Raw genomic sequence first — 6,207 nt, 5'->3', positions numbered from 1 at the left:
TTCAGTTCCTGTGAATGATTCTGTTGTGGATATGATGAAGGAGGTACTTCTTTAAGAATCTGATTTTAATTTTTTACTCATACTAAGGAGTAAAAAATGGTGGATAAAAGAGCAATTCTTCTTTCATAAGAAAAAACTGTTCTTTTTTCATAGGTCACCTACACCATGAGAACATCATTCTGAAAGATGCTTGTAATAACAAAGTAATTAATAAGGCATAAGAAATAGATTGCAACAAATACATTGCTTTTAGGGAGAAATTATTACAATTTAAACCACATTCTATAAAGCAAAGTTAAATAAACATTTCTGACAAGGAAAACTGCAAGGAAAAATCTAGGAACCCAAACAAGTCTTTTCCATGCACAAAATGACAACACTCCACTGTATTACCAAAAAATATGGATTACAAATATCATTCTTTTGCAAATTGTCATACTGATAATGTTCATATAAAAAGGGTAGGATTATACCTCAATGGAAGAGTTTCATCTTTCATTCATGAAACTCTGGGTTCGATTCCCAGTGCTTCAAGTGTAATAGAGTTCTTATAGAAGACAAATAAAACAAGAATGTTCCAAGAACTTTAAGAATAGAGCGGATGTTGTTCACATTTCATTGACTATGAAAACTATCATTATTAAATAGCAAATTTACTACATAACATAATCCATTTTTTTCTAGTTTGGCTTGCCTTTTTTTAATTAGCATACATAGTATTAAGTATTAGATGTCATTATGTTTGGCAGTAAGTTTATTTTTCATTCTCTTCTCAAACTTTTCCATTCCTCCTTTTTCTCATACACATACATGCACTCTCTCTTTCTCTCTTCTCTCTCTCTCTATATATATATATATATATATATATATATTTTTTTTGCATTATTAATGACATAATTGTTCCATCTTCCTGCCTTTCATTCTCAACAAGTCTTTTTTTTCATTCTAGGATTTCCTTTTGGATTTATTTTCTAAAAACCACTTCTCCACATTTACATACAGAGACAGTGATTCACATCAGTGTTTGGGACAGAATGTTCTGCTTTATTTTCCCAAGTCTATGTCACCTTGCTAAAATCATTGTAACTTCATCTAATTCCTGAAAGTTTCATAATTATATTTTCTTTTACAGATTCACAAATCTGCTCTGGATTTATATGACACTTTGAATATCTGCTGATGACCATCATTTCTCTCCTGCTCTAAATTATGCACTTAACATGGATGTGCAGTGTCTCTGTGACAGAACATACAGTCCTTTTGGTCTATGCCCAGATATTATATGGCTGTGTAATACTGTAATCCTTTTTTATTTTCCTGAGAAATCTTCATATTTATTTCTATAATGAACAAAGTAGTTAACTTCCTCCAATTATAGAATGAAGATTCCTTTTTCCCACACCATAATCTACATTTCTTGTGGTCTATTCTGTTGATATTAATCATTCTAAGGGGTGTAATGCATCCCAAAGAATTTTTAATTTGCATTTACTTGATAGGTAAAATGTTGAATACTTTCAGGAACAATTTATTGCCCACTGGTGCCTTGTTTTAAAGAAATTCATGACCATTTTCTTAACCACTTGTTTGCTGGAAAGTTTATAAAGAAATTGTTTTATTTGTATTTGCCTTTATGCAAGTAGGTTTTAAGCTCCTGAGTGAAATACAGAAGTCAAAGACTTTCTCCCATTCAGTAGATTATATCTCCACTTGGCTGATACTTTCCTTTAATGTGCAAAAATCTTTTATTTTCATGCAGTTCCACTAGTTAATTATTGCTGCATTTCCTGTGTTGTCGTTGTATGGTTGCCTCTAGACCTTGCATTTCTAACATTTTCCTCTGAGAGTTTTAGCATTTTAGTTTGAGAGTAATTTTTTTTTTTTTGGTTCTTTTTTTCGGAGCTGGGGACCGAACCCAGGGCCTTGCGCTTCCTAGGTAAGCACTCTACCACTGAGCTAAATCCCCAGCCCAGTTTGAGAGTAATTTAACATTAATATTTGTGCCCAATGGGGGGTGTATATAAATATAATTCCATTGTGTATGTGGATATACATTGTACACAGACTCTTTTAGGATCAAAAAGTCTGACACTATGTTTCCTAATCATTTAAGAAAAAAAATGATTGTATTTTGCTGACATTCTTCCTGAGAATTGCTTTGGCTCAGCACGGCATTTGGGATACCTTTATCCTTCTTACTCAATACTGGTTATTTTCTGTGTGGCTTTATATACTCTTATGTGCCAGATTCCTTGTACAGCCTTTGTTATTATGATAAACAAGAGTTGATGACTTATCATATACTTGACATAGTAACATGATATTATGTTGAAGATAAACAATACAAATTTTTATACTTCTACAATATTTTACTTCCCAATGGAGTCTGCACTAGGGTTGTTGTCCTCCATAGACTAAGGTGATTTAACTCTTGTTTTTACTTATGGTAATTTATTTTAACTAACATTTCTTTTATTCAGTATGTGATGATCTCTCATTGAGGTTTTCACTTCCATCCCTTCATTGTAGTCCCTTAACTATTGGCAACTTTGAGTCTTTTTCTGCACACATTTTGGACATTTCTTAATTCTTTGTAGGAAATTTATCCTAGTTGTGAACCCATTTCAACTTATTTTATATTTTAGCTTTTTCCAAATTTAGTTTTAAATATTTTTTAGGGTAGAGAGATGAGTAATGTCCGCGTTCATTTCCTAGTTCCTAGTGGTATCTGTTAATCCCACTGTAGGAGATGACAAGCCTTTGGCTTCTGCTGGCAATCGAACTCATATGCAAGTTCCTAAATGTACACTAAAGTAAAAGCAGGATAAATCTTAAAATAAAGTATTCGTTTTTATCTTCACTCATTCTAACTATACATTTCAAATATTTCTGTCATTTTTCTTGATGAATTTTGAAATGTTTCATGGAATTTTGCAAATACTGTCATGCTGAAATGCTCCATCTTTGAAAATTCACTGCAAAACATTAAGTTTATTCAAAAAAAAGTACACATTAATCTTTTTATATTTTTATAATATGCTTATCTGTATATATCCCTAACATTTTTGGAATTGCTACCATAGACAAGTGTACCAAGAAATGAATAAATACATATGTCTTTGTCTCTTGACTCCTAAAATTAAAGATGCCTACTACAATGTCCAGAGAATATATTAAACTTGAGTAAACATATACAATTTTCTCATAATATTAAAATAATAGAGATTATCTAATTTATAAACAAAACTGTTTTAAACACTTTTTTGCAGAGAGAGAACTATTTAAATACACTGTAGTGATGAATGCTTTATTTATGTTTACTTCACGAAATAATGCATATTCATAATGCATGTTCAGCGACTTTGGACCAAAATAAATGTATTTTCTTTTTTTTTTTTTAATAGGATTGAAAATGGATCCTGGAAGCTTTGCAATAGAAACCTTTCTCTTCTGCCAGATTATAGTGGGAATGTTTGGCAATTCCTCCATACTATTTTATTATATTATTTTGATATTTACAGAAAAGCATTTACCGCCCAAAGACCTAATTATAGAGCACTTGACTTTTGCCAACTGCTTGACTATCATTTTAAGAGGCTTTCCACAGACAATGACATATTTTGGCTTTAAGAATTTCTTAGATGACATGGGATGTAAATTAATAGTGTATATTTCCCGAATAACAAGGGGGATGTCCCTTTATGCCATGTGCCTACTGAGTTGTTTCCAAGCAATCACAATCAACCCCAGTAACTCCAGGTGGATGAAGGTTAAATACAGAGCCACCAAGTACATTGGCCCCTCCTGCTCAGTTAGTTGGCTTGTAACTGCTTCTAAACATTATGACTCCATTAAGAGTATCAGGCCCAATTACAAAAAAATTCAACTTACAGGCTGAGTTATGGATACTGCTCATTGTTTGCTTCTGGCAGTGTGGTAACTACACTGTATATAGTCTTTAGTGTGCTTCTCTGATGCCTTGTGTCTAGGTCTCATGGCCTGCTCAAGTGTCTCCATGGTGACTATTCTCTACAAACATAAAAGACATGTCAAGCATATCCACAGTGCTCAGCACTTTGTGAAAGTTTCACCAGAAGACAAAGCCACACAAACTATCCTCATCCTGCTGTTCACATTTGTCGTCTCTTACTCATTCTCATCCATTGTGGCCATCATCAGGACCTGCTTAAACTATCAAGTGATATGGGGAGTAAATATATTTACATTTCTAGAAATATTCTTTCCTGGATTTTGTCCCTTTGTTCTCATCACCAATATGAAGTCTACTTTCAGTCTGATTTTACCCTGCTTGGGTAAGAGATAGCTTCCTCCAAATATGATGTGAGTGGTGGGCATCTTTCTTTTCTTATATATTATCATATATTTTATCTGTTCTACAATGCTAAAACTACAGTTTGAAAAATTAAGCTAATATAACTAACTTTCATTATATGGAATGATCAGTAGTAATTTTGTGAGAAAACATTTGATAGATGTATTATGTATCTTTCTTGTTCCCCTGACAAATTACCTAAAGAACCAACTCAAAGAGGGAAAGGTTTCTTTCACCACTACCACCCCTGTCTGGAAGTTCCGCTCTTCATGGTAAGGTAGAAACAGTGGGAGAGATGGATTTGTGGAGAGAAACATAAGATTTGTGGTAATACTGAGTTCCTAGTCAAACACAAAGATGTGAATTTTGGTACTCAGGTCCTTTTCTTTGACACTTTATATTAAGACTACACCAGCCTATAGGACAATTTTATCTGGATTCAAAGTTGGTCTTTATCACTCAATTCAACCTCCTATAAACTCATTTGGACAATGAAATGAGGATGTCATTTACTTATTGTCAGCTTGACACATGTACATTTCTTTTTCTTTTTTCTTTTCTTTCATTGGACATTTTCTTTATTTACATTTCAAATGTTGTCCCCTTTCCCTGTTTCCCCTCCAGAAAACCCCTGTCCCATCCCCCAACCCCTGCTTTCATGATGGTGCTCCCCCATCCACTCACCCCCTCCTGCCTCAACTTTTAAACTTCCACATCTATCCAAAATGGAGCAGAGTTTTAATATATCTGACTATTTCAATTTTGACCCACACTATCTTTAAGAGTCAGAGGTTAATCAGAAAGAACAATTGTCTGGCCCTCCTTTGCATAAACCATACATGCTAACAAGTGTATTTCTTTCTGATTGGATTTTTACCTTTAATTTCCCAACTTTGAGCAATCACACTGAGTTCTGGTTTGTAAGAGAAAGGCAGTGTTTGGATACTTCCTGTTTGTTAGAATATGGTTAAAGAGAACATGAAAAAGGTCAGAGAAGGCTTAGACAAGGCTTCTACAAAAGGAAAAGCTTTCAACAAGAAAGAGAAAAAGCTGAAAGCTGGTATCAAAACTGGTTCTCCACCTCCCCTTGGTTGTCCATACTGCTTCCCTCTCTGTTGGGCCCCCTAGTAGGCCTTCTCTTGCTTATATCTTTTGGCCTTTGAGCATTTAATCGTTTAACTAGCTTTGTTAAACAACAGCTAGATAATATTCAGGTATATTATCATAGGCTAGTTATGGAGGATGCCTTTGGTTAGGTTTGGGAAAGGAGGTAGATATCTAAAGAGTGTTTTGACACCAGACAATCAGATATGGAAGTGAAGAATTTGGAGTTTGCCCAGCTTCTTTTAAGTATTGCTTTACTCCAAGTATTTCCTCACTATTCTCCTTTTCCTACCCTTTGGAAAAGTGTATACCCTGTGCCATTATATATTGGAAGTATGTGATCTGCCTTTTAATTTTGATTTGATAGAGTGTCACAGTCATTAAAAGTCTCCCAACCAAAAAAAGCCCAGGACCAGATGAGTTTAGTAGAGAATTCTATCAGAACTTCATTGAAGACCTAATAATAATACTGTGAAAATGATTACACAAAATAGAAGTAGAAGGAACACTAGCCAATTCCACTTATAAACCACACAAAGTCCCAACAAAGAAAGGGAACTTCAAAATAATTACCTTTATGAATATTGATGCAATAATACTCAATAAAATTCTCCAAATCCAAGAACACATCAAAGTGAGCACCATCAATAATCAAGTAGGCTTCATCCTAGGGATGAAGGGATGGTTCAATATAAGGAAATCTATCAACATTATCCACTATATAAACAAACTCAAAAAAAAAAAACCCACATGATTACCTCATTAAATTC

General features: G+C 33.8%; 1 pseudogene; it reads left to right on the top strand.

The window, feature by feature from the left end:
• Positions 1 to 3,376: 3,376 nt before the first annotated feature.
• On the top strand, positions 3,377 to 4,324 carry LOC116894519 (annotated as a pseudogene).
• The last annotated feature ends 1,883 nt before the right edge of the window (positions 4,325 to 6,207 follow it).

This window comes from Rattus rattus, chromosome 2 (genome assembly GCF_011064425.1).
Source record: "Rattus rattus isolate New Zealand chromosome 2, Rrattus_CSIRO_v1, whole genome shotgun sequence".
Taxonomy (NCBI): Eukaryota; Metazoa; Chordata; class Mammalia; order Rodentia; family Muridae; genus Rattus; species Rattus rattus.
The sequence above is the reverse complement of the archived record's forward strand: the minus strand, read 5'-3'. Positions and strand labels throughout refer to the sequence as shown.